The sequence below is a fragment of the Pseudochaenichthys georgianus genome, chromosome 15, assembly GCF_902827115.2.
Source record: "Pseudochaenichthys georgianus chromosome 15, fPseGeo1.2, whole genome shotgun sequence".
NCBI classification, from domain to species: Eukaryota; Metazoa; Chordata; class Actinopteri; order Perciformes; family Channichthyidae; genus Pseudochaenichthys; species Pseudochaenichthys georgianus.
Window position 1 is genome coordinate 11,987,512 of NC_047517.1, and position 11,953 is coordinate 11,999,464.

General features: G+C 39.9%; 1 long non-coding RNA gene across 1 annotated transcript in view; it reads left to right on the plus strand.

Moving 5' to 3' along the window:
• Positions 1-4,571: 4,571 nt before the first annotated feature.
• Positions 4,572-11,953, plus strand: part of LOC117460074 (uncharacterized) — a 21,084-nt gene continuing 13,702 nt past the window's right edge. Inside the window, exon 1 of the long non-coding RNA XR_004553591.2 lies at positions 4,572-4,878. This is a non-coding gene — a long non-coding RNA (uncharacterized lncRNA). The remainder of the gene's footprint in view (positions 4,879-11,953) is intronic.

An 11,953-nucleotide genomic window follows, 5' to 3' on the forward strand; every position in this document is an offset into this window, starting at 1 on the left:
ATTGTGACAAGTGGGGTATTCTAGTGTTTCCATAAATTAGACGTAGATGCAGCCAAAATCGACGAAGGCCACTTTCAAGTTTCGTTTTTCCATCTGCAGGCAGTCTTGTAAGGGCAATCCGACAACCCACACAGCTCTAGTTTACAATGGTAACGCCCTCAAGTCCAGAGATGTAATCCGAAGACATGCAGCGATTTCTTCGGTCGTTAATTCAGAAAAAAAACCTAGTGCGCTCTGCCTGGCTACTTTAGCTAGCTGTTTATATTAGCACCTCCAGGATATTAGCACCTCCAGGAAAATGGTGTATTTATATATATATATATATATATATGGCGCGCGTTGCATTGTGGGTAGCTCGTGACATCACTGTGTGTGAAAGTATAGACTGTATATATAAATGGACGTTGTGTCCGTGACGTCACCCATAGGATTCTGCAGAGTTGCCGTGAAGCCCTTAGTAGGCGGAGCCGAGGAGGGACCTGCTGCCTCCGAACTGGAAGTAAACAGAGCTAGCTCAGGCTAAGAAGCTCTAGTTTACAATGGTAACGCCCTCAAGTCCAGAGATGTAATCCGAAGACATGCAGCGATTTCTTCGGTCGTTAATTCAGAAAAAAAACCTAGTGCGCTCTGCCTGGCTACTTTAGCTAGCTGTTTATATTAGCACCTCCAGGATATTAGCACCTCCAGGAAAATTGTGTATTTATATATATATATATATATGGCGCGCGTTGCATTGTGGGTAGCTCGTGACATCACTGTGTGTGAAAGTATAGACTGTATATATAAATGGACGTTGTGTCCGTGACGTCACCCATAGGATTCTGCAGAGTTGCCGTGAAGCCCTTAGTAGGCGGAGCCGAGGAGGGACCTGCTGCCTCCGAACTGGAAGTAAACAGAGCTAGCTCAGGCTAAGAAGCTAAGCTAACATGAAATACATGCATACCAAGTTACTGCTAACAGTGTAGTTCCCCTATATAAACGTTACATTCATAATCAAATGAGACAATCTGCAAGAGAGTTAGCTATATTTTGTTATTCTTAATGCTTGTCATTCACACGTTGAGATAAGACGGACTCCATCGCCCGGACCTAACGGAGCCGCAGTGTGCTAGCTCCGGGACGCCGACTGGAGCTAGCCCCCTGTGGCTCCGTTAGCTCCGGCGGCCACCACTGGGATAATTGGGTCCCCTATTAACATTTGCTCCCGTTTAGCATTATGGGCGTCATAGCCATAGACTATAAAAGTCTTACCCAAGGCTGAATCATAAACTAAAATGTATATGTATGCATAAAGGGTTTCGTCCTTAGCTGGGTAATAAGTAACAAGCTAAGCTACCAAGCACACAAACACCTGCGAACGGGGTTAACATGTATAATATTATCATTTTAGACTTCTTGGAAGTTCTGTTAGTACATTCAAGCGCACAGCACGACATTTTAATTGTCTGGTATTTGTAACAATATTCCCTAAAAGGCACAATCAGCACGAACATGGCTAAAGGGTCAAGTACAGTACTATGACTAACTAACGTTGTAGCCTCTATGGTTGTAGCCTAGCAGAGTGGACAAGTTGCTGTTAGCTGACAGTGAGGCATGAACGTGTCCATCAACGTGACCACACCCTAATTTATGCAAAAACTTTAAGACCTAATATAAATAAAAGGGTTGTGTTAGAAAACAATTCATCTAACTATATCGATAATAATATTTATTGCATCCATGGGTAGAAACATGTTTTTTTCTGCTGTAAAGTTGGGCATTTTAACATGGGGGTCTATGGAAATTGCTCCTTTCTGCAGCCAGTCCCTAGCGGCCCATGTATGAACTGCAGTGTGTGGCACTTCCGTATTGGCTTCCCGGCTGTTCCCTAGAGTTTGCCGCTTGGGTACAACACACGTATGTAGGCTAGCATCCCTCCTCACATGTCTCACTCTCATGTTCACTCTCTGCAAGTGCCGGTGCTGCACCGTGTTTGGAGGCAGGACCAAACCATTACATGTAAATAGAAGGGGGTGTACAGAGGCTTTGGGTAATTAACTTTTGGAAGAAAATAAGTTAAATGAATCGTAAGTTTAGTGAGTAATTTATCAATATAACGTTCTATTAATGTTAATTATTGAGGACTGATGAAAGGTCACTTACATTTTTTTTCTTAATGTTCTGAACATTTTGGGGCCCCTGTCAGTCACGGGCCCTTAGAATCGTCCTAACTTTTCACCCCCTTACGGCGCCCCTGCTTGCTGCACCTAGTTGACCACTGAGATTATAATCAAGATGTCATCCTGTTTTATAATATTATTAATTTCCTCTTCTCGTCTGGAGTCCATCTCCAGCTTTCTCCTCTGTTCTCTGACACCCAGATCAGTGAAATTTGACCCACTCCTCTACTCCCTCCCTTTGTCTCTCTGCTGCCGTGTTTGCATTCTCATGTTATGTATACGAAACACACATTTGCTGACACACACAAACACTACCTCTCTAAAATCCCATGGTGTCTTCAGTAAAATATTGTGCATTGCCTTGCCAGTTTATATTACCTCGATCCAATGACTGTTTCAGTGAATAAAAAACAATAAAATACCTAAAACGCAAATGTTTAATGACATTACTGCATGTACATTACTCAGCCATGAACCATAGTTGTTGTTCGTCACCTTTGGATCAGATGCGAACCAACAGTAAAACTATGAACTGTGAGAGGGAGCTCCTCTGTAGGTCACACAACCCTGCTGCTTTGAGTGTCAACTGTCTTACCTAACCCCCTGTCCTTAAGGTGCTTTGAGTACAAACACTTTTTTTACAGACATTTTATCTGCATCCAGATCCTCATACCAGCAGCTTTCTCTCCTGCTGTGTACCCTAAACAAAGTAATAATGAGGGTCGTGGAAAAAGCAAACAGCATTTAAGTGTTCTGTCCTTTCAGTTTGAAAGCATGAAATGTGTGTGTGTGCATTCTTGTCTACAATATAAAAAGAGGATATGTGAGAGTAGTAGTTTGACTTTTCACACCCCTGAGAGTGAGGAAATGTTGGTGCAGTGAGGGTCGACTGCCTCCTTCAAGGGGCCAGCTCAGGGTTAGTTTGTGATCGTCCGGGGTTACCCAGACAGCATGCAGCGCATGGACAAAAGCTCTCCAACCATGAAGGCTCACAGTGGACCGTGGCCAACTTGGAATTTGTTTATCGTGGTATGAGACGGCGATGTCAGGATATAGGAGAAAAGTGGAATTTTCCATCAAAGGTCCCCAGCTGGATTTGTACCAGGGTTGTTGTTTATGGTCAACGTCTTAAGCCATGACTGTCAGCTTCTTTAATATAATTCATGAATTTTATAAAGAAAATATAACTATTTTCCAGACACACCTCCAACTACCCCAGTTGATGATTTGCTCTTTGACAACACAAATAAAATATGTTGCACTCTTTCAGTGCGACAAACGCCCAGTCAGCAAGCTAGCTAGCTAGCTTTAGCAACGTTATCTCACGGTACCAAATATTCACAGACTGCCCAAAAAAACCATTAAAATTACAGCTGGCATCGATTCAACACTAGTATAACGGTACGATTATTAAATATTGAAAACCCCCCCCCCTATTTATAACTTATTTTTTTATAATGTTGTAGCCTATTTACCGCAGCAACCGCACAATTTATGCACATAGCCAAGATAGCAATGAGTTTCATTGTCCAGCGTTCCAAATAACTTAAACAATTAAATGTACACAAATCTTGACCCCATGTGATAAATATAAATCAATGCCAGCCACTTTAATTCAAATGTTTTAGCCATGCCTGTCTACATGCACTTTGTGGGTTCCATTTTTAATGAACAAAGCCTTATGGTGCTGTTCTAATATTCAATATTTAGGTACATTTCAGGTTCATGATTAATTGTGGGTGTAGCCTACTGGTTCCAAATCTTTTAATTGGAGGTCAGAGTTTTGTTTAGGATTTGGGGTCAAGTGAGGCTCTTGGGAGCCAGAGGTGTGTTCTTTTACATAACCAACACTAAGCCAGAGAATGTCTGCACATAAAAGGAGACGTACTGAAACATTCCCAGCTGATCCGTGCGGAATGAAAAGGACATCAGCACACAGTTGACCTCCCAACACTCAGCAGTGAGGAGGCTGATGCCGTTTTCAAGGAGTGTGAAATCTGTTAAAAAGTCAGCTAAGGAACATCTGTGTATGTGGGGCTGTTAACCTGAGATTCTGCAAGGTGAGATTTTGCCCCGCAGTCCAACAGCTTCCCGCGTCAAGTTAGGCATAAGTAGATGACAAAGTAGCGGAAGTGTTATATAACAAAAGCATACTTTTTTCTGTAAAAGTGACACTATCTCATATTAAAAGAGTGAAGCCAAGTGGAGAGTGAACTGTGTATCATTATAACATGTTATAATGATCAACTTTCTATATTTTTTTATATTATTTTATTAATTCTGCTTTTATTGTGAAAAGAATGACCGGACATGGATTCTTGTTGTGTTCAGAGTTCAAATCTCTATGGTTCAGATCAGATTCTTTACACTGGTCACTGAAAAGGGGGCCGGACTCCGTCCAAGCTTTCTTCCTACAAAAACCTCCGGAGTTTACAACGGACAGTGTGTTAACTAGGACAGAGGAACATGGGCTTATTAAAGTTAGAGTAACAATACAAATGTGGGAAGTCTTTATCCAGAACTTTAAATTGTTTTTCATCATCAAGTTCGCGGAGTCGCTGAGCACAAGTGACCGGCCGGCATCGGATGAAGACCTGACACACACCTTTTAATTTAATTTTTCAGTGTGTCAAAATATGCGAGGAATGATGGCTGCTTTTTTAAATCCTCCTGAAGTCTAAGAACTGCAGAGCTGAGCCGCTGTCTACAAGTTCTCATGGTGAGTTCACTTACCTCCGGACTGTTTCTGCTCTCTTGCCAAACTCCTATCACAAATTAATGAAGCTGGAGTTACCAGAGCTTTAGGCACACTTGCATACATTGTAGACATTCGCCATGAATGTAAACCCATTAAATAATGTACATTCAAAACTCGGCACTTATATAATATTTAAAATGCTTGTAATCTGATGAATTTTTTTTTTTTAAGAATTGGTTTATCTGTTTCTTGCCAAGGGGGGCGATGAAGCGGTGTCAGAGCCTGAAAGATGTTAGGATGGCAAAAGTAGACTGTTGCTTAGTGAATTAATGAACTCAGTCAATCAAAAATAGTTGTTTGATGTGATATTAATTGCGACGCTTCATGTGTTCTTCTACAGAGTATAGATAAGATAGATAAGAAGAAACTACAGCGCCCACCCCATTATGGGAAAAAAGTGCTATCAGATAACATTATTCAGGTCTGTATTTAATGGCACAATTACACTTGAATAAAGGCCCAGTGTCTAAACTTCATTTTACTTTATGGAACAATAATTTAACATTCTGTTTTTATATAAATAACGTTACTTTTAGTGGATTTTTTCTAATTATTTCGCATATTGATTATGGAGACAAAACATTCATTTGTAAATCTAGCACAATAGCAATTGCACAAAGTCACTCCAATGTAAAGAAATCAGGTAATACTGATCAATTGTTTCTTTTACATTTGAGAAATCAGTTCATTCGTAGATTAAAAGAATCAGTAGATTTGAACAAGGGGATAGTTAACGGTTTCACTTAATACCGGTGATTCTTTTTTTTCCTTAACTTGGGAGTCCTTGTTCAACCGTGTCTTTATTTGCCACCAGGTCACTGAATAGTCAACATCTAGACGTTCATTTAAAGTAGCTAATCAGTGGTGGGTTGCATATCACAGTGACCCTCTCAGCCCAGTGTATTCATCCGTCTCCTTCCTCCCTTGGGATGATGGTCGGTTTGGTTCCCACAACTTCCCAGGCAGAATGAGAGTGTGGAAGACTGAGGGAAACTCTTTGACAGTAGGAAAATAGTAAGTACATCTCCAGCAGTACAAGGCAGAACCCTTCAAAATCACACCCTTGTGTTGTACCTGTTAAGGCGAGACACCCCAGGTGAATAGGGTAATTTTTTTAACTTAAAGGTATCAGCTAGACATTTCTCCAGTTAATTACTTACAATAAGGCAATTGTCTTTTGTATTACAAGTTTTCTGAAATAGCATGTTTAAATATGCAAATTAACAATTATCTCATTAAATATGCACATATTTTAACACATTTCAGGAATCGAAATCTGAACTTTGGATATAGCCAGATTCAAAATTCTTGTTTCATTTTGTAGTCATATTAGTATCTAAGGCTTTTACAGAAGGGATATTGGATATCTCTTTTTATCACTCCATAAATCAGAAACGCATCTGAACGAATCACGTTGTCAGAAATTTACACCAGCCAATGAGATTTAGTTTCTTGGTTTAAGACCCCTTTGTGCTTTCACGATTGGTTGCTGATACAAAGGAAATGACCATATTTGGATCCGATGAGATTGTGCAGGAGAGACACAGCTTTCCAGCGATACCTCTGTTGACATGAGCCGCGTTCACACCGCAGGACTTTCCCTGGTACTTTAGTTCTTTAGTTCCGTTAGTACCAATAATGTCGCGTTCACACCGCCGGGACTACTCAGTGCCGGGAACTCTTTTGGTACTTTTTAGTCCCTGCTAGAGAGGTGGTACGAACCTGGTGACAAAAGAGTGCCAATTTCTATTCTATTTCTATTGGCTGGGCGAATTGCAAACCACGCCCCGTTAGACTCTGAATTTGTTTTGTTAGGCAGCCATTTTTTTCCTCGCTACAAAACCACATCCACACCTGAGCGAGTGGTTTTTTTGTACTTTAAAGCAGTTATGACCACACGTACTACAACACCGGAGCGGTGGAATGATGAGGAAGTGTCGGCGCTTCTGGCAATTTACTCCAAGGACGGGATACAGCAGCTTCTACAGAAAGCAGTTCCCAACTCCAAATGTTTTGAGCGATGTTCGCTACTTGAGCTGGGAATCGTGCACAGTGCACACGGATGCTGGGTAAAAATAAAGAAATTCAGGCAGGACTATAAAAAAATTAAAGACCACAATAATAAGAGTGGTAACGATGTTCTATTGTTATTATATATATATATTGCCACTGTTTTTTAATACTGACACCTAACTTGCACTAAGGCGTGTCTGCTGCTATATATATTGCCACTGTTACATTGTTTTGAAATTACTTACACTTTATTTTACATTTCACACTGTTATTTAACTTCAATTTACATGCATACGACACACCTGGAACAGCATGATGCCGTTATTGTTATGTCTTGACTGTGCAATAAAACAAACAAACTGGCGAAGCTTTATTTATTGTGTCCCACCCCAAATGTGCAGAATAGAAGAATGTGAGAGCAGACAGAAACACAAGTCTTACACACATAAACACAAGTAATTTATTATGTCATTTGTTTTAGATAAATAAGGGAAAACCACCAAACAAGGGTTGATGTCCTTTTCCAAAATCAGCCTGAGGGGGTAATGTATAATAAATACATAAAGATAAAGTCCATTGTTATAATGGGGTATTTTATTTGTAAATTACCCTTATGAACTCCATCATTATCTGAGGTCGGAAAGTAAACAAACGCCTCATACAGCGGATGGGCTTTATACCCCCTCCCCCCGTGTAGTTCTTCTTCTCTCGTTTTTTTGTTGTACTCGCCGTGAAGTGGTTTTGCGGCCTGCCAGTAAACCCAGAGAAGAAGAAGACGAAGTGACGTCAGCGTAATCGTGCCTCAGGGAAAGTACTGCGGTGTGAATGCGATTGGCACTAGCCCCCTGGCGGATTTAGTGCCGTGGTACTTTAGTGGTACTTTAGTGCCGGCACTAAAGTACCGCAAGTCCTGCGGTGTGAAAGCGGCTATAGTGCACACAGCGGTCGCGGTACTTTATGTTACGTTAGAATGCTAACTTTTGGTGAATTTAGGAGAAATCTACAGACGCAAATAGACAAACTATAGTAAAATAAACACTTAAATGTGTATTTTGTACGTTTTCAAGCCTGAAAGAAAACATGTTATGGAATCAAAATAGCACAAAATCTCAAAATCTCATTTGTCGAGATTAGTGCATTATTTCTGTATTTTACTTCAGAAAAATAGCCACTACTAAAGCTTAGAGGCTACTAATCCTACTTGGTGTTATGTTAAAGTGTGTAGCAGCAGGCCAATGATCTTCTAGGATTTGTAAATGTGTGCCATCACTCTGTGATTCTGAACACTTGATGTAGACTTTTAATCTGAATGTACAAAAGCCATTGCTGCACCAGTTCACCAGTAATTGACTGTAGTTTTTACGTTGTACAACGAAAATGCGCTGTAGAGGGTTACACAGGAAGTCCTCAAGTTATTTGAATTGTGTGTGTGTGCCGGGTTGTTTGTGTTGATACAGGCCTCTGAGCTCTTTGTGTTTGAGGAGGGGTCTCCGGCCTCGCATGGCTGACCTCAGGGTTGCCATGGAGACAACCTGTTGGACTTCCTTAATTCTCAGCCCATCCCGCAAGACATTACAGGGCAGGGATCTTAAATCAAACTGAAAATGGGAGTGAGGGGGGAGAAGCATTCAGTCTATGGCAGGAAGGCAAAGCAATTCTATTTGTTGTGGAATTATATATTCCATAAACAAGTATAAATTAAAAAAGAATGTGACAAAGGGCAGTGAGTTTAGGGATTGAAGGTAATGCCGTACAGCCAAATTGAACTTGGATACAGTCTGTCTCAAAACTTAAGTAACCTTTTTTTTATCCTTTCAAGCTAAGCTAATTCAAATAAAGTGTTTAAAGTGCGGGTAACAGTCTGGATATCGTTAGCCTAGCTTAGCTTAAAAACGGGGGGAAACTTCTTCCCTCCAAATAAAACAGACTACTTGCTAATAACACAATATGAAGCTCACTAATTAAACATACCAATTGTTTAATTTGTATATAAATATATATGTTATGTTGTAGTTTTCAGAGTTGTTACCTGCTGAGCTAGCAAGGCTAGCCTTTTCCTTCCAGTTCCTAGCTAAGCTAGCAAAGCTAATCACCTCTCAGCTCATTCTGTACTTTACTTACAGACATCCGAGTGGTATATCTTATTTTTTACAAATGTTGAGCCCATGTTGCATGTGTACAGTGCATTGATTGACAAAGACCCTGGGTTTATTATCAACTTCTCGAACATCATTGCTAAACATAGTTTCCTGCCGGCCCCTGGTACTCTGCACCTGAGGGTGTCGAGGGACATTAACCCGCAGGGTTTTTTGTCCTTCAGCAGTCAACAGTGTTAATAATCAAAGTTCTGGTTTCACGGGCCACCAGCTCAGTTAGTGTTCAGGACCCTAATTGGAATATCCGCTGGTCCGTTTAACTGCTGACAGAGACTGATATACAAGGTCATAGAGGGAGCTGAAGGCAGGAGGAAGGGAAGGGGCAGGATCTGCGCTATCAGATAAAGAATGGAAATGTTTAGGAAAACTCTAGCTACACACACACACACACACACACACACACACACACACACACACACACACACACACACATATATATATATATATATATATATATATATATATATATATATATATATATATATATATATATATATATATATATATATATACATACGTTAATGCATAAAGGTCATACCCTCAGTTGAGTGTTGTTAATAAAGATGAAAAGTAATCTAATTAGGAAATCAAGTAGCCAGATAAGCTTGAATTCAAATATTGCTGGATGGTATATCATCAGTTTAAGTCTAGAGATGTAAGGACGCTGGGTGTTGAAGGAAAGTGCTTGAGTTGTTTGGGAATGTTTTTGAACGTGTGAATGTAAAATCCACTCAGATGAGCAGTAACTATAGCGGAGTGGAGGTGTAGCTTGACACTCAATGAACATAGGTACTGAGTCACCAAATAAACTTCAGTTAAAAGTCAGTTTGGGTAAGAGCTGAATAAATTGTGATTGTGATTGTTAAATGCACCTATCTACCAGATAAGAATGTTCATTATCCCTGTTTTATTTTTAATTGTTTTGTTATTTGTGATTTTAAACTTTTCTTGAAACCCAGGAAGTATTTGAAAAAAACTTAGAAATTGTAGTTTCTGTCCCTCTAAAGTCAATTTCTTTGAACATTCTTGACTGTTCAAAGTCTCAAGTTCTACATTTGTGTAGGTAACTCATTCTGACAGAAGACAACGGTAGATGATAACTTACTTCCTGTCTGGTCTAAAGAATAGTGAGAGCAGTTGAGTGTATATTTATTTGCTAATTGTTTCCACAAAGTTACAAAATAAAAGAGAGCTCTTTTATGAGTTTTGTGGCTTTTTCAGACAAAAAGGTAAGTGTAGTTTTATATGTCAGATGAACTTATACTGAGGTGGAACAGAAAATGTAACATGTAAGTCGTATTCAGGGAAAAGTCCTAAAGTGCATAGGGAGTTAAGTGGTTTACCTTTTTGTAATACAAACATCAGCAATGAATAATGGCCGACAGAATAAGGTTTACTTTAAACTCTCAGGTGATGAAAGGAAAGGACTCTTAATGGCTCACCTTGGCACAGACAGAAACCATCTCAAGTGCCTGTGTCCTTTATGTACTGCAGCTTTAATGGTGTTTAACCTGGCACACTGTGGCTCTCATTGTGTCGGTGTACATAAGTGCCTCTTAACTGGATGAAAGGACACACAAACACCTGCCTTACTAAAGGTTTTCTCTGTAGCAGTTTCAAACAGTTCCAATACATCACCATTGAACTCTGTGGCACCATGGCATATTTACTGTACACAGATCGGACCGTGATATACTTTACCTCGCACCATTGCCATTTGTTATGCTAGCGTTTTTCCAAATCTAAATGTCCTTAACGCTGTTGCTTCCCAACTGTAACTCTTACAGTAACTGACCTTAGAGAGTATAACATTTAAGATTTTAATAGAATAGTTTGGGTGATACACTTCTTTAGCATTCTCTGAAAGAGTTGAGAATTGATCAGCGTCATGTTTGGGCATAAGCCTAGGGTTAGGGTTAGGGTTAGGGTTGTTCAAAGATGTAAACATAACATTCTTACCAGCACCTCCGAGGATCACTGATTCACATCTAATTCTTCCAAATCCAGATTTAAACAGAAATATTTAATCTTAATTATGTGTTTGGAGGAATCATGCTACAGCCGGAGATGCTTGGTGAACTGTAATGTGGGGATTCAGCTGTTTACCCTTGCTTGTGGTCTTTACGTCTAAAATATCAGTTAAAACGCTGTTACGCTAAATGTCATGCTAAGCTTTGTTCACAAATAGAGCACTGGTCGACCTGCTCTCAGCTTTCTAAGAGAACCTTCCTTGTCCAAACACAAATGGCATGTTCGTATTGGCAGTGAGCGAGGTCAAGAGTAGAGATTTTAATAAAATAAGAACTTCTGTCTGGATTGCATGAAAGACAAATCAAAAAGGAAGGTCATGCACTACCAGGTATGAACTTTTACTGAAAAGACAGGCACATTAAATTGTGTGATCAGTTATTGCAATGTACAGATGCACAGTACAGTAGAACACACAATACATTACAAATATGAAACTGAAATAAGCATAATATGTCCTTTTTAAGCATTACTTTAAATTCAGACCTGTAGCAGACACAAGTTAGACTGTAGACCTGCTTTTATCTCCCACCTTCCTCGTCTTTTCTCCGTCTTACTATGCTTCTCTTCTCCTTCTCTCTCTCTCTCACTCTCTCTCTCTGATCGCTCTGTGTTAGCCGGTTGCCAAGTGCTAAGAATCTGGGGAATGCAGGATTGCAATGTTCTGATAAAGTTTGCTTTGTTCCCCAAATGACCTGAGTGAGAGAGAGAGAAAGAGAAAGAGAGAGAGAGTAGTACCCATAAGTCCTCATACACATACATTCCATATTTTTACATGAGCATCTCGTTACAAACAGTGTGTACACATTGACAGTAACTGAGAAATACTGTAAAGCTGA